We start from the raw sequence: 18,125 nt of genomic DNA on the forward strand, positions 1-18,125 counted from the left end.
TTCCCCCTTCTAATTTTAATGCAATCGGCGACATTTTGACTCACTGACTTTAAAGCCGTAGTGTATTGTGTGAACCAAAGGAACTATAAAACAGCAGCAAAGCAGGCAAATGCATTAACCCAAAGTAAATGTAACAGAATGACTAATTTCTCTGTCTGTTATGAGACATCGCTTCGCGGCCTTCCCCTCTCTCTCACGGTCAACCAAGCTCTGAGTTATTTTGCGTCGACTGTAAAGTCGATTAACCTCATTCATGATATGCATTGAATATCTCGATCAAAAATGTTGGCCCTTCTGATCATTAAAAATATTTATTGCCATCCGAGGCTTTTTTAACAGCAGAAATTATGCACTGCCAGTTATATGCAGTTTTTTCTTATTATAAATTATACTCGAATAATAAAATTACACTACTTAAGAGTATTTATTATGTAAAACTAATAAATATAGGCGTACGTTTTCAATAACATATGTCATTACTTTTAGCCGTGGGCCCTCATAATAAAAGAATGGAGAATTAAATGGATGCCAAGAAATTAAATATTACTGGACATAAATAGCTTTTGAACTTAAAGTCTGCTTATAATCACCTAACAACGAAACTACATACGGTAAGAAACGGAAAACACTCTTAAGAAATCGACAGAATTAAGCAAGGGACACAAAACCACTATTTTATGGTAAGTTACCTGGTCAGGTGGTAAGATCTGGTAATATGGTGTCCCACCAATATTCTGAAAAAAAAGAACAGGATGTTATGAAAGAAGGCATGCATTTGTTCAAGTACTTGACTCTAATTAAGTATGAAGTTGTAAGGAACAATCCACTAAAGTGATGCATATCAAATTTCACATACAATGCTCCATTAGCCATCGACATCAAATGGACAGCTAAATATAATATTCGAATGGCCGCAATAATATTTTGTATAATACAGAAATAGCATCAACCGAAGTTTCATATCTGTAAAATACATCATCGCACAGAATTTCACTAAAATTGCTGGCAAAAGACAGGAAAGTATTTGGTCCTTCTAGACATATTCACAATTAAGAGTATAGGTTCATTAAACAGATTTGAGCGCAAGTGGACACAAGGTTGCAGGTTGGTGGCTCTGAAGTCTGTAAAGTACGAGGTCGATCAATCACAGGATTATGGATGCGAGCTAAACGAGAGCTGGTGGATCGTGAAAGGCTGTAGTTGGCTAGTGCTCAATCAAATGAAGGAAGTCAGAGACATGGGTGATTATGGAGCAATGTGATTTATTGGAGTCTCCACGGCATGTCTCCCATTAATGACGCTCTGGTAAAACATAAAATGGAACACTTTCCGTAGTTTTTAAATTAGTCGAAACGATCGGCCTATACCTTGCAACAAAAAAAGGAAATAAAATAAAATATGTAAATTTCGCATTCATGGAAATATAAATTATTTTATTACATCATGTGACGACATAATTATAATGCCTTTAAATTTAAAAGATGTACAATATTTATTAGTAGACTTTATACACTATACGGATTGATGCCAACTACTAAATGTCAACTTGTAGACCCTATATGTGGCTGAACAAATCTGGTTTGGTGGATCTTACTAAAATTGTTGAAAATGAGCGTAGTGACACGCAAACAAACATGAACGTTCTTTACCAAACATTTTAAAGGTTACAATTTTTACGAATATGACAATATTTTGTGAATAATTAACAACGAATAAGCAATGTTGTGTTGAAATTAGTCACTTTATAATTCTTTGAATGATGCATCCATTTAGTCCTCCCCCCTGCACGTCTTCGTCAGTGACACGAAGAATCTTACGATAGAAACTTGAAATGAAATTTATAGGCGTATACAAGCATAATAAAGAGACCGTGGAACAACTTAAATCTTTTTGCATACATTTTACAGGAATGTCGACCGTAACCAGAGCAAAGCCGCTCTACACAAGTGCACTGGAAGTAAGTTTAATTTTGTTCAACCCATTCCCAAGTCTCCCAGTAAATTTTAGTCTCATGTAACATGGAAATTTCATGCGACCAAACCATGTTAATGCCACTGCAGTATATCTGAAGTATTCCGTATAGAACCCGGAGACATTACAGTTTCTTAATTAAACGGTGCTGTTAAGAAACTCTTTCGTACCTTTATTATTCAACAAAACGTGTACTGTATTCGAGTTTTATTGGCTTCAGTATTTGTGTTACAGATTTCATTTGGAATACACTGTGTTTGTGTATACGACAGGGATTTAATTTAAAGTTGGTGGCAGAAAGCGATTACAAAATGTAAACTTGTGTTGAGAAATTGTTATTACTCTTATTTTGTACGCCGCGTTTCTGAACAACGAAACTTTTGGCTTCATATACTATGAATTCTATGAAGCACTGGTATAGAATCTGCATATCAGTGAAGTTTAACTGATGTTATTACGTTGCTAGACCTATATGGTTTTACTGATATTGAAATTCAGTACCTAAGTTGCTCAATACCTTATTAAATTTTATAGGCAAGAAACAAGTACAGGTCACAAAGAAATAACTGACTCATCAGGGCAGAGACCTTGCTAAGTTTATTGTATCGGAGATGGTCATTAAATTTAACGTCTTCTACGAAACCGAAGGCCTGTTATCGTGTTCAAAACGGTCCGCGATCGGTCCATATTCTGAACCGGATAAATCCATTATCTTTTCATGTGATTTCTTTAAGAATAATATCGTAATTACCCCATCTACGACTAGGTCTTAACGATTTGTCTCTATAATTTAGGTTTTCCAATCAAACTTTGTACGCACTTCTCACATCCCTCAACCTATCCAAACTCTTCCTGGTTAATTTTATCGTCCTGATAATGTTCGGCGAAAAATACAAATTACAAAACATGTAGTTATAGAGTTTTCTCCAGTCTCCTGTTACATTTTACAGTTTTCAAGCATCAAAATTCTACGTGGAACTTCGGCTTTCGTGGACAAACCGCGTTGAACCTTGAAAGTTATCAAACTTTACAGAAAACAATAAAGTTTCCATGTACCCCTCCTCATGAAAGAGAACTTTTGTACTCACCTTAAAGAAAAGTAACTACTCTGGAGTGACTAATTCAGTCCTTACTTAAATGGCCCTGTCGTCGTTACCACCTCAGAAATTTGCATGATCGGCATGCCGGTATTCCTCCATGCGCAAAGAACAAATTTTCTGCTTCAATCGTCTAGATGATAATGAAGACGCTAAAAAGCATAAAAATTTAAGATTGCGCGGCAACTTTCTGTAAAATACTAAGACTACGCTAAAAGCCATTTTCTGCATTGTTTATACGTGAAAATGTCAAATTGAAGTCGAATCAGAAGACCAAATAGTCAGAACTGTTGTTAATTTCTCAGTACCCAGGATTACACAGTTAGGAAGTAGCAATGTCTTGTAATATAATTTGATGGAAGACAGGTTGTAACGCATGACAGCGTTTGTATCGTCAATGCAGGTTGGAATGTGTCGTGGGGGTAGGGGTTTACCTCTCTCCTTGTTTGTCCTACGCAAACTGCAGAACGCGTGGCTTCAGATTCTACAACATACTCTTGCTGGAAACTTCGGTAGTTACACACGATAAACTGATCTAAACTCGTGTTTATTCTTGCCATCAACTCCAACTACACAGAGGTGAAATGGCCAGGAATGGTTTATTGCAGACTTCTCTTCGCTCGCTCACTTTGCTTAAATGGATATGGACAAAGTTTAAATCAAATTTAAGCTGCCCCAGTTGCTTACATTTAGTAGAAGGGTTAAAGACATTTCAACATTTCCAGTGAGAAACAACACAACAACAGCTTCTAACAAAATGCACATTTTCTATGAATTAATGAAGCCAAACAACTACTGCCTTATTTATTTATTTATTACTAACTCAGACTATTTTTATTTAGTGTTCTGTCTGACGACAGGTCCATATGAACAGGATCCTTCCATCCTTTTCTCGGACTGGGACCTGTTCATATACGTTCTTGGCAGATGATCCAGAAGTGGTTTGCCATTGCCTTCTTCTCTGTGTGAATGGAGTAATTGTTGGGATGCCACGGATAAACCGGGGAAGCCCCCGGAAGAAAACTCCTTGTTGCCTAGACCACGGCCTTGCCCAACCCAAGTTATAAATTCGGGCACCGCCGGGAATCGAACCCGAGACCCCAGGATTACAAGGCGAGCGTTCTAACCGCTAGACCACCTCATCTTATTATTATTTAGTGTTCTGTCTGACGACAGGTCCATATGAACAGGATCCTTCCATCCTTTTCTCGGACTGGGACCTGTTCATATAAGTTCTTGGCAGATGATCCAGAAGTGGTTTGCCATTGCCGCCTTCTGTGTGTGAATGGAGTAATTGTTTGGATACCACGGATAAACCGGGGAAGCCCCCGGAAGAAAACTCCTTGTTGCCTAGACCACGGCCTTGCCCAACACAAGTTATAAATTCGGGCACCGCCGGGAATCAAACCCGAGACCCCAGGATTACAAGGCCAGCGTTCTAACTGCTAGACCACCGTGGCTACCAACTCAGACTATACAGTATGAAAAAAACAAACAGAATAATTAACAAACTGTTTGGTACATTTGTACTGTTACAAACAATCAGTAGGCCTACAATGCAGTCGACAATCGAGAATGGAGCTCTAAAATAAAAACGAGAATAATTGAAGTCAAACTATCATGCGAATAGCGAATTTGAAGTCTTATATTCAATTTCTCATAGATATTATTAACTGTCTTGTATCATGTGTTGGAATAACACGATCTGATTTTTAAACATTTTTCGTAAGTTACAGGGTCATGGTTAGGGATGGAAATATATGCCTTCAGTCGTTATGAATATATTTTCAAATTTAATTAGGTTTACAAAGACATTTTAAAAATTCTGTGCTTTCAATGCGATTTTTCTAGAAAGCTGCTGCTATAAACTACATTACTTACAAACATAAACAAGTTTCATTACCGTCAACTTTGACGCATCACACGCTAGGTTAATGTTACAAATAAACGAAGTGTAATTATGCAGCAGCACCAAATTATATGAAATAGACGTACATATTTGTTTTGTACGCACGAGAAGTCACTGCATGTGTGTATACACAAAAATGTCTTTCAGACATGCGAATTACTTCTAAACGTTTTTAAAATTTAACTGGAGTTCGCTCTTGTGTGTAACATGTTCCGGGCTTGTAGTGAGAGCAAGATTATTGCCAGGTGGGAGGATGCTTGGTCAAGCCGTGGAAGTAAGCCGACAGCTCGGTCCAACGGACGAGATCCGGAAAGAAGAAAAAGGGACACGTGGCCGGCTTGTGTTTCAGATAAAACGCTGTTGGACCCCAGAAACCTTAACCCTAAATGGTGCTCCGTGAACTCTAAAATAGGATGTATTTTATATTATACAAAAGCGTTGTGTAAATCTGTAGTTTTCAAGTGTTAAACTGTGTTTCGTCTTTATCCACTGTCCAGGTATCATTAAAAAATTAACGTTGTTTCTTCCGTCTTCAAGTGGAAGAACTACAATGAACTAATATGTGAGACACCCTGGTCCAGTTCGTTTCAAATCAGTAAATACAAACGTAAGCTTTGTGTCCTTCATAAAGTTCACAATATATCACGCATATGAAAAACCGACGTAAAATATGGACGATTACTGTTATGATGATGATGGGTGAAAAGATGGCATTTGTTTTAATTCATATTGCAGAACCCACTAACACTGTAAATGATTCATTTCAACCATTTTAATTTTCGTGCGTTTATTTAGTTGTTAAACAATTTTCTCGCTTCGAAACACCGGTAACAGAGTTTATTTTCATTGACTGTTCCGATTCAGGTGGGTGATTCGGTGAGTTGAGCATTCAAACCGGAACCGTTCCCACCGGAGCCTCACACTGTCAACATCCCCCTGGGACACTTCTTGGGGCACTGGCAACAAAGCCGGGAAAATGAGCCCATCAGCTGCGCCAAGCCCCTCTGCCCACCTTCCTATATATCTGTTTATAACAAATCGAGAAAGACTGAATGGATTTTCATTGCGGAGTTTTACTACAATCTGTCGAAACATTACGATTTGGTTAAAAAATAATGGGGATTTTTCATGTAGATCCGCATGAATTTTTGTTATGTCGAGCGCAGGTTAAAAAAGGTAAAAGTATTCGAAAGAAACCCATTTCCTGCCGATAGAACTTTTCTGAAGTGCAATTTGATGTTCTGTCATCTGGTGAGTCGAGAGCCCTTGGACTGATTTTGATCAGATTTTTTTACTAATCTCACAGCCTCGTCAGCTGTACTTGTTTTACGCTGTTGGTATGAGAGTAGTGAAAATCATCATTCACAAACTAAAACATGTGGAAACAATAATTCAGCAAACGCATCAGAAATCTTATGCTATTAAGTACACTTCCCAACCTTCGTTTAATTGCAGAACAATCACTGACTCATTGTAATTTCAGTGGAATTAATCCCCATGATATTAATCCCTTCGTAACGCGTTGAATGTATGTAATTTCCCTTAAAGCTACATACGTACTATGACGTTTAATACGTGAGGAACGCCATGTTGGACTTCTTTATTGAAAACTTATACTTTTCTCGTCTTTTGAAAAATTCTTTACGTTTAGGGAGAAAACCATTCATGAAAGATTCATAAAACCACGTAATTTGGCAGGGTAAGTAGCATGCACGGGAAAGATCTAAAATTCATACCCATCTCCTTATCGTTGCACATAGAAACAATTTCGTTGAAAGGAACAAGCGTATTTGGGATAATATTAAAATTGATATTTTGATCTAGCGGTAAGCTCTTGTGGACACGGCAATGAAACGTTGGGTTTGATAAAGGCGGGACATTTCTTGACTGCCTATTAACTTCAGAACGAGAATATGCTGAATGAAATTACTTACATACGTAAGTGTGGTAATATATTTTATTATAAAATATTTCCTTGTTCGGAAAAACTCCGAGGAAAATCAAACATTATTTAACACAGAAATACTTCAGATGCAGTTATCACAACACGGACCCTCACTTGGTAATCTAAAAATCTTATTGGCTAAAAGAAGGTTTGCCTACATTAAAAAAACTCAATGCTTAACTCTAACGTAAAGGGGCACGTAATGGGCCGTTTATCAAAAGATCATTAAAATAAATCCAAAAGAGATCATTAGCAAATAGCCTATGGGCGTAAAAGGTGCATCTTCTATTGTGCTGAAACACGCCATGAAGCATTTTAGAGCGTGGAAATAAAACCACTCGGACCAAAAACATCGGCAGTAAATACAGACGAGCTTTCAAATTCACGTTGCGGCCGCTTTACCCATAACATCAGAGACTGGGCGAGGTCAGCGAGACGATCTGAATGTATTGACGGCTTACATAGGCCGAAGTATCGAAACACACATATATAGTATATAATTTCCTCTTCTTAGTTTGCATGGCTGGAATTATTTGTATAATTTTGAAGATTTCTGTCTTCTGGGTTGTTGCGCCGTGTAGTCTGGTAGATGTTTACCAACGTTTCAGAGGGCATACTGCCTCCATCATCAGGGCGATGAATTCATTTACCATACTACACGGCGCAATAACCCAGAAGACAGAAATCCTCATACTTATCGCTGTGAAAACCTCAAATTATACATAGTATAATTTTGTTTCCAGTATATTTCCACAAAATGTCTTTTCTCTATTAGTCAAATTTGTGGTCGAATATCATCTACACCAGTGGTATTCAACCTTTTTTGTTCACGTACCCCCAGATATAATTTCTCTTCAACTTTGTACCCACTAGTTGTTGGTGTGTAATTCAAGTTATACATAGTATATAATCTACATCTAAAATAAATTAAACAAATTACATTACTGATTATTCAGTGTTTATCATAATTTTTTTTTTTTTTTTAAAATTTCACGTACCCACTAAGATGTCATCGCGTACCCCAGGTTGAATACCACTGGTATAAGCTAACACATGTTACTAGTCTGTAAATAAATTTGATTTTCATAAACTATGACTTAAAAATATTTCGACTACACCCTTTCCCCTACTAGTTGGATTTACCATACAGTAGGCTTACTGCATCTCCTTGTTAACAGAACCGCCGTGATACAAGTCAACCTGTCCACTTCAGAGTTGCAACGCACAGTCCATAATTCAAAGATCACCGCGTCCCCCAGTCAGGCAACGGAAAGAATTGTTGTTAAATATAAAGATTTATTACATCGACAGTAACTAACGACTTCTTTCGACAGAAAAGGAAACTAAAAACCGCACGTCATGAGCTTCTAAGGGGTTGGGGGGAAATCATAACATGTAGCATATTTAGACTTGGAAGTCACTAAATACTAAAAAAAGGGCAAATTTACATTAATTTTAAGAAGGTGTGAACTACTGTGTAGTTTGCTGTGCAGTTGGTACTCTCTGGTGCAATATACAGGGTGAGCACAAAATTACTTCACACTTTTAAAATGATAAAGAAACCAAATGCTGCATACTTCGAACTTCACACCCAAACCAGTCGATAGAAAATCTCTCACAGTTTTTTTTCTCTAATAACCTGGATGATAGTTGTTGTTGCGCGACTCCGCCAGATGCCACTAGTCTTGAAAATGGCTACCCTGACAACAGAATACTTGGTGTGTTCTGCAGATAGCGAAGTAAGAGTCTGTAACAGCTGTGCTTCTGCAATTTTATTCACACAAAATTCTCAATAAAATGTAAAATCTGCAATTCGTAAACAGTAGTTTCATAAAACTCTTTTATACTTGGGTATAATAAACAAGAGGCAATTACACCTCCCTCTAAAAAACGATTCTACTTTCCAATCCCTTTAATTGAATAGACAAGCATCATTTTAACCTTTCAAAGTATCGACTGGCAACGGACAGATGATTAAGTCCAAAACCCTTCTATCTTCAAAGTTAATTTTATAGAAAGAATAAATTAACGTAGCTCTGACTGGGCGTGACTTGTCATAAATTTTCAAAGAAGACTTATATAATATCACAAGAGAAAAGAGAAGTCGAGAAAAGCAAATTCTTTTCATAATTAACAAAGCTCCGTCAAACCAAACTTTCAATCACTTTACAATCGCAGCACTTCTCATTTTCATTCTTTTTGGTTCTCGCTATCTTGAGAAGATTGTCCTAATTTCTTACGTAGGAAAAAAGACAATTCTTATTTCTGCAAATTATTATTAGTGACATGGCATTCTAGTACATTTTATTGACACAGCTCTATGTGTGCTTTATAAAAGAGACCTTTCGGTCTACCTTGATGATGAAGATCATGCCAATACACACACATATATATATATATATTTTTTTTTTTGCTGTAAAATTACCCGAATAAGGAAATATGAAATTAGGGTGAAGCTGTGATCACTTCTATAACGATACGTCTGCAGAATCTCTTAAAGCTTTTTAAGCCGAAGCAAGTCTAAAAATTCACCTCTTACCACAAATAAACACGTGTACCCTGCACAAATATTAATATGATAAATTTTCTTAAGGAAATAATCACTGTTTACTTAGATAACCATACGAATACCATTAATACATTGTCAGTAAAATACACAATTATAAATTGTTAACGCAGTAAAGTAAAGTAAAGTTTGTCCCACTATACGAGATGTAGGCGTTTGGGGTGAGTGGAGGTATAGCTCCTCTCTTCCTTGACCTCGGCACTAGATGGGGGTGAGTGGTCAACATCACGCCCCGACCGGCTTTACCCCCGGGAAAGGACCCCTGTACCCATTGTAGAGGAGGCTGGGTGGGCCCCAGAGCCGGTCTGGACGCAGAGGCTAGAGGAAAAATCCTCTGCCCCCGTCGGGGATCGAACCCCGGTCGTCCAGCCCGTAGCTAGTGGCAGATATAATTATCACTGGGGTTTAAATTTCTAATTTATGCTGGTACCACTCTCCACTTAAGAAGTCAGTAAAGGGATTCCACGAAACGTAGAATTAAATGCAGGAAGAAGCAATAGATAACCGGTAGGCGATAAGAACTACAGAGCTTGTACAGGGCAGTTGTAACAGAGAGCCTTCGAGAACTGATATCTCAAAGAAATTAAAATTCTGTATCAACAGAACAGATTTGCCATACTTATCACATCTCTTTCAGATACTCTGTAAATATAATACTAGTCAAGTCAGAGACGAAACATTTTTTTGAGATTCCACCTCTGACTTTTACTTTTAAGAACTAGAAGATGAAAGTCAATAAATTTTATTTTCCGTAAATTTTTTTTTTGCTCTATTTCCGACTATTCACAGACGTGAAACTTTTGCCCATTGCCATATTTACTTTCCGATAATTTCACATTCACCGCTGTCCTGCTCTTACGCCATTTTATTCTATTGAGCTCTGAGATCACGCTGCCAAGTTCCGAGACAGTAACAAGGACAGAGCAGCTGTCACCAAACTGCATACTTCAAGGCCACGGAACAGAACTAACCACCCAACACTCAACGCTAATCTTAGAAAAACTGTTAAATAAACTATTAATAATAAGAATATGATCTTACCAAAGGAACGTGAAGTCTTCTAACCAATCTGATTCAAACGCTTGTAATTAATTAATTAAAGTACTTCAGTTCTGTAGTTATTAACGCACAGCAAGTTTTGTAATGCACAGCACACAATAACATTAACACACTTCATGCACTAATTATTGAAACCCACGCACCAACAGTAACTATAACAGAAAACATTATATTTAATATCTTTACAAGAAAGTGACTTTACACGTAAATTCTTCCAACCCACGACACACCACGTTGCAGTTTCACTAGCTCCTCTCCAACAACCTTCTGCCTTCGGGACACTTGCACAAGGTCGGGTGCATTCGATTAGCAAGCAGCCACTTCTCGGCGTTATTCCAGTTTAACTCCGTTACAACACAAATTTCCCTTCACAACAAAATTCTCTCTGTATATTTTTTTTCGCAAGAAGTGCATAAAACAGACATACCGGGAAGTCTTCGGCTCTTTTCGTAGGTTAGTAAATTTATTCGTCCGCCCACATGCGTGTTTCACGTTAATTTGCCGATTTTGAAACGATGCGATTATAAATCGCGGAGACTATCAGTAGTACAGACACAGAAACATGAGGTCCGCGGGCCGCATATGGCCTACGAAAACTACTGATACGGCCCGTCACTGATTTGGGAATAAACCAGTAAGAGAAGGGCAAATATTTTCTGCTACTGAAAAAAAAGGATTATATTAATGTATAAACATTATTCTAGAATAAGGGACAACCGAAACTTTTTGATAACAATTTCGTACATTTAGGCTTATAATGTTATAATCGCTTTATTGTGCAAACGTACATTATTTCATAACACCATGTGGCATTCAAAAAAAATATGAAAAGTTCTGTGGTCTTAATAGCCTAAGTTTCATAAAATTAACAATGACTTAAAGTTGAAACTCGTATTTGAAAGCTTACAACCATCTTTGTAATAAATTTAGCTATATGACGAAATACAGCTATTACTAACCAGAATAACGCTTTATTTCAAAGAAACATGGTTTCATGAATTATTCTCGGGCTGCCAGCCTTGTCAGGTGGTTTAATGGAGTAAACACATTCGCCATTAAACCACCTGACACGGCTGGTAGCCCCAGAAGAATTCATTATACTTAGTCGCCGCGAAAGCTTCAGATCATACAAAACACATTTTCGCTTACTGTTTACGATATTATCAACTTTTTTCTGCGACCCTCTACAAAGAATTCAATAGCCAATGCTGCCTGCGGCAATGAAAATTTTTCTGACCCCTGGCGTACGTGATCAGAAAGAAGAGGTTAAAACCCTTAGTACTTCAGTCAAACTGAAACTGGATACATCCGATTATGAAACATTAGCGCTAAGCACTATGTTTGAAACACTTCTTAATCTATTTACAAAACCAAAGAATAAGCAAATGCTGTTTATGCTTACAGAATCATTATGGTTTAGTTTCATTCCGTCCTGTTTTGTTAATGTCCTAAATGGACTGGAGTTCTCCAACACCCTTTACATCTAGGCACTCCCCATTCAAATTATTCAACTCGGTATAGGTGTGTGTTTCAAAGAGACAAACATTTCAAATGGGATAATTGTTAAACAGCTTCAGAAGGCAGACTGTGCTCTCCGGCTAATAGCTTTGCGTACTGGTCAGAAGCAGCTGTTAACAGTCGTCCTGTATTGTGTCGCGGAGGGATACACAAGCACAATGTTAAAACTTTTACTATACTAGATTCACACACACAAGAAGAAGTAATCAAGACACTCATTCCCTCTACAACAGAACTCATGGCTCTCCGGTTATTGAAGTGTGCATAATGTATGAAGTGGTTGGCTGCCCTGATTACAAGCCACGGGGAGTATATGACGCACCTCGCTTACAGTGCATCATATCACAAATATCCCTACTCCGTTGTCTAATGGAAATTTCAGGTAAAACTTGCATAACGTTACATGTTGCATATGAACATACACTTGAAATGACACGAGCTCATGCAGTCAACACGCGAATTGGACACTATGTTGAATGGGTGTGTGTATGTTTTGTTCATATCGTGTTGCGGAGAAGAGGTGTTGTGTTGGAGGAGAGCTATGGTTATTTTTATGGGACCCATGAGAAGAACTGCTCTTCAAATCTCCCTGTTCTAATAGCCATTACTACAACATGGTTTCGTTTCACATCGCCACACAAAACAACCCCCCCCTCTCTCTCTCTCTTTCATCAGATTGCTTTGCACTGACAACAATCAGTTCTTGCGGGATTAGAGTCCTAAGGCAATTCTATTGGCCACATGCAGTCTCCTCATGATCACAGTTTTCGCTAGGAGAACAATGTCAATTACGGAGAAACAAAATTCAAAAACAATGTTGGCCAGCCTTAATAAAACTGATTTAGTTTGTCGATAAAAGATACATCAGCTAAAACCTTGTTTAAACAAACAATTCAGACAATGTTTCTGGCCCATTTTCAGGCGAACATTTTCGTAATCACACACAGGAAAAGTCTTCAAATACTAACAGAAGTAAAAAGGAGTACACCATTTCGAATGAGCATATTTCAGAAATGCCATATTTTGCAATTTTATGTTGTTGTACTGCTCCCCCAATAATGTCAGGGTGATTTAGTCGAGAAGAATGAGATGGGCGGGGAATGTAGCGCGAATGGATGGTACAAGAGGTATGCACCGGGTATTGGTCTGGAAGCGTGAAGGGAAGAGATCGCGAGACCGAATTCAAATGCTGTTTCATAACACGAAAAAGGAAATTATTCGATTTTACAAATATTGCACGTGTACCCTGGCAAAAGACTGCAGTTTCGTGTTTCCTCTCATTCAAACAATTTATGTGAGGGCTTTTTGTTGTAACTAATTACCGCTCAACAATCTGTCGACATTGAAAATTACATCGGTTTTGTTGTTTCTAAATCGCATGTGAGTTCACGGTTCTTTATCAGGAATTTGAAATAGTAGCACTACGTACGTCCCAAAAAATTGCAGTTTATTGTGGACGGAATGGCAAATGGCGCTGTGATTGTAAACAAACGCTGGTGCCAACTGAAGCATATGTGACGTTGCCCATGTGCTACGGATTTTGTTCCGTGACTGATAGCTGTGAAAGGCACTGAAAACATGCAAACGACAAGCTGTTACTGACGAAAGTTTAGAACTCAGACTGAAAATATATTTTATGTTAGGTATTCAGATAAAAAAGTACTTACGTAAACGTATTTCTTGGAACTTTACACATTTTATAGTCAAGGTGATAGGCTGATCTCCCATACAAGGATTCCTAGCAAATGCATAAAGTTCAGTTTCAGAAATTAACTGTCAACTGCAGGAGCTCGGAGGGTCTAATTCGTAAAAGCTGAAGAAGACGATACTTGATACTGGAGTGCAGAAACGTAAAATGTGTAACATGGGACTCATAAGCGTCTGTTTCTAGTTTATTATAAGGTACCCACAATATCTGTTCTTCGTCAGATTTTCTTAAAATAAACTGTGTTCAAATAATGAAAATTCTTGTTTCTCTGACAATACACAGTAGCAAAATGTCACACAGTTCTTATTAACTCATGAAGAATAAACAGATTAACTCTGTGAATGCACCTTTATTAAACTTCGTAAATAATACAAACAATACCACCAAACGTTAATTGCTTAATCAATACATGAAATTAATGAACTGTACGAAATAATTAATTATTGCTCCAAAGCAAAAGAATCGAAAATAATACATCATTTGTATTATTTATAGTTGTGGTATTGTATGAAGGTAAGTAGTAAATACAGTGTTAAAGATAAAACCATATATGGTTACCTATCACACTTTGCACCTATTATACGTTATATGGTTTTCTATCACTAACCACAATACAAGAATGAAATAACTTGGGAAACTTAAAAAATGTGTCGTACAGATAGTATTATTAAATATAAAAATAAACAGTCTTACTTTAATAAAAGAATATGTGCTTCGAACACAGAGTAACTTGTAGCATCAAATATTAGCAGGAAAACATACAAATTAAAAAGTAAACGGTGTAACATCCCACAAGACATTAATCTTTAATATCACAAATTATTGTGCCAGACGTCTAACATGGTCAGATAACTTTTTGTTCAATGACTGAGATCAGTAGAACGTTTTATGAACAGAGCAATAAATCTTCGAGTTCCATCAATACAGAAAACGTATTTACGGTACAAACAGCTACCAACTGTTTTGGAAGGTGGTCTCCTAAACATCCACCCCAAAACACACCACTGGTTGGCAAGATTGGCGTGTATATTATGCAACATATACCAACTGTGAGCATACAATTTACCATAAAATATAGTTCAAGTCCTTTTCAATCTCATGATGAATGGTGTGTGCAGTTGATGTATCTTATAACCGAGCCTTCACGTAACACCCTTAACTAATGTGTCCGCATACAAACACACGTGATGTCAGGCACGGATATTTCCCTCTCTCTCTCGTTTTGAGGCCCTGAAGGAGTGTAAGGACAAGGAACTTTTCATGTACCAGCTGCAACCCTCCCTCTTATGCAACACACAATACATTACGTGCAACCTCGTTACAAAAAACTGTTCTTTTCCGGTAGAGAGACCGACCACCGATTCAACCCAACATTCTCCACTACATAAACACCAACCCGGACAGCTTTAAGGCGAATTGGTGATTGTTACACCACATGCAACAGAACAAATAACGAGGTTACTTACGACGTATTCATGACATAAGTAGAACATATTTTAGGGGCGCTAGTTAACGTCATCCAGAATAATAACATTAACCACGTTACTATATGTGGATCCTGTTTGTGGCTGTGGGGTACAGCCCCTCAAAGAATTGTTGGCGTCGCATTACACCCACGAAGCCTAGAAATAAAAATTTCCTATAAAGTTTAAAGGTAAAACCTCACCCCCCGTTGACCGCCATCCGTAAATATATGTATTATCAAGATTTCTGTCTTCTGGGTTATTGCGCTGTGTAGTCTGGTCGATGTTAACCAACGTTTCAGAGGTCATACTGCCTCCGTCATCAGGGCGAAATTTGTCGTTTTGGACGATTTTCGAGGTTTTTTGATTTTTTTAAATTTTCGACATTTTTTGAAATTTCTCAAAGGGGTACCCCTTTGAGAAATTTCAAAAAATGTCGAAATTTGTCGTTTTGGACGATTTTTTGACGTTTTTTGATTTTTTAAAATGTCGAAATTTGGTGTTTTGGACGATTTCCGACGTTTTTTGATTTTTTTAAAATTTCGACATTTTTTGAAATTTCTCAAAGGGGTACCCCTTTGAGAAATTTCAAAAAATGTCGAAATTTGTCGTTTTGGACGATTTCCGACGTTTTTTGATTTTTTTAAAATTTCGACATTTTTTGAAATTTCTCAAAGGGTTACCGCTTTGAGAAATTTCAAAAATGTCGAAATTTTTCGTTTTGGACGATTTCCGTGGTTTTTTGATTTTTTTAAAAATTACGACATTTTTTGAAATTTCTCAAAGGGGTACCCCTTTGAGAAATTTCAAAAAATGTCGAAATTTGTCGTTTTGGACGATTTTTTGACGTTTTTTGATTTTTTAAAATGTCGAAATTTGTCGTTTTGGACGATTTCCGACGTTTTTTGATTTTTTTAAAATTTTGACATTTTTTCAAATTTCTCAAAGGGGTACCACTTTGAGAAATTTCAAAAAATGTCGAAATTTTTCGTTTTGGACGATTTCCGACGTTTTTTGATTTTTTTAAAATTTCGAAATTTTTTGAAATTTCTCAAAGGGGAACCCCTTTGAGAAATTTCAAAAAATGTCGAAATTTGTCGTTTTGGACGATTTCCGACGTTTTTTGATTTTTTTAAAATTTCGACATTTTTTGAAATTTCTCAAAGGGTTACCCTTTTGAGAAATTTCAAAAATGTCGAAATTTGTCGTTTTGGACGATTTCCGACGTTTTCTGATTTTTTTAAAAATTTCGACATTTTTTGAAATTTCTCAAAGGGGTACCCTTTGAGAAATTTCAAAAAATGTCGAAATTTGTCGTTTTGGACGATTTTTTGACGTTTTTTGATTTTTTAAAATGTCGAAATTTGTCGTTTTGGACGATTTCCGACGTTTTTTGATTATTTAAAATTTCGACAATTTTTGAAATTTCTCAAAGGGTTACCCCTTTGAGAAATTTCAAATATGTCGAAATTTGTCGTTTTGGACGATTTCCGACGTTTTTTGATTTTTTTAAAATTTCGACTTTTTTTAAGTTTCACAAAGGGGTACCCCTTTGAGAAATTTCAAAAAATGTCGAAATTTGTCGTTTTGGACGATTTCCGACGTTTTTTGATTTTTTAAAATTTCGACATTTTTTGAAATTTCTCAAAGGGTTACCCCTTTGAGAAATTTCAAATATGTCGAAATTTGTCGTTTTGGACGATTTCCGACGTTTTTTGATTTTTTTAAAATTTCGACTTTTTTTAAGTTTCACAAAGGGGTACCCCTTTGAGAAATTTCAAAAAATGTCGAAATTTGTCGTTTTGGACGATTTCCGACGTTTTTTGATTTTTTAAAATTTCGACATTTTTTGAAATTTCTCAAAGGGTTACCCCTTTGAGAAATTTCAAATATGTCGAAATTTGTCGTTTTGGACGATTTCCGACGTTTTTTGATTTTTTTAAAATTTCGACTTTTTTTAAGTTTCACAAAGGGGTACCCCTTTGAGAAATTTCAAAAAATGTCGAAATTTGTCGTTTTGGACGATTTTTTGAAGTTTTTTGATTTTTTAAAATGTCGAAATTTGTCGTTCTGGACGATTTCCGACGTTTTTTGATTTTTTAAAATTTCGACATTTTTTGAAGTTTCTCAAAGGAATACACCTTTGAGAAATTTCAAAAAATGTCGAATTTTGTCGTTTTGGACGATTTCCGACGTTTTTTGATTTTTTTAAAATTTCGACATTTTTGAAATTTCTCAAAGGGGAACACCTTTGAGAAATTTCAAAAAAATGTCGAAATTTGTCGTTTTGGACGATTTCCGACGTTTTTTGATTTTTTTAAAATTTCGACATTTTTTGAAATTTTTTAAAGGGTTACCCCTTTGAGAAATTTCAAAAATGTCGAATTTTGTCGTTTTGGACGATTTCCGACGTTACCCCTTTGAGAAATTTCAAAAAATGTTGAAATTTGTCGTTTTGGACGATTTTTTGACGTTTTTTGATTTTTTAAAATGTCGAAATTTGTCGTTTTGGACGATTTCCGACGTTTTTTGATTTTTTTAAAATTTCGACATTTTTTGAAATTTCTCAAAGGGGAACCCCTTTGAGAAATTTCAAAAAATGTCGAAATTTGTCGTTTTGGACGATTTCCGACGTTATTTGATTTTTTTAAAATTTCGACATTTTTTGAAATTTCTCAAAGGGTTACCCCTTTGAGAAATTTCAAAAATGTCGAAATTTGTCGTTTTGGACGATTTCCGACGTTTTCTGATTTTTTTAAGAATTTCGACATTTTTTGAAATTTCTCAAAGGGGTACCCCTTTGAGAAATTTCAAAAAATGTCGAAATTTGTCGTTTTGGACGATTTTTTGACGTTTTTTGATTTTTTAAAATGTCGAAATTTGTCGTTT

General features: G+C 36.5%; 1 long non-coding RNA gene across 2 annotated transcripts in view; it reads right to left on the bottom strand.

Annotated features, from left to right (window-relative positions):
• The window catches only part of LOC110828203 (uncharacterized), a 91,208-nt gene extending 78,910 nt beyond the window's left edge, over positions 1 to 12,298 (bottom strand). Inside the window, exons 1-3 of one of the 2 annotated variants that reach the window (XR_015533918.1) lie at positions 11,950 to 12,298; positions 10,530 to 11,209; positions 690 to 734 (exon numbers count right to left, since the gene is read on the bottom strand). This is a non-coding gene — a long non-coding RNA (uncharacterized LOC110828203). The remainder of the gene's footprint in view (positions 1 to 689; positions 735 to 10,529; positions 11,210 to 11,949) is intronic. The other variant, XR_002542587.2, reaches the window with a different exon arrangement.
• Between the last annotated feature and the right edge of the window lie 5,827 nt (positions 12,299 to 18,125).

The sequence above is a fragment of the Zootermopsis nevadensis genome, unplaced genomic scaffold (assembly GCF_977971745.1).
Source record: "Zootermopsis nevadensis isolate Lab colony 2312 unplaced genomic scaffold, Znev_1.0 Znev_ptg000007l, whole genome shotgun sequence".
NCBI classification, from domain to species: domain Eukaryota; kingdom Metazoa; phylum Arthropoda; class Insecta; order Blattodea; family Termopsidae; genus Zootermopsis; species Zootermopsis nevadensis.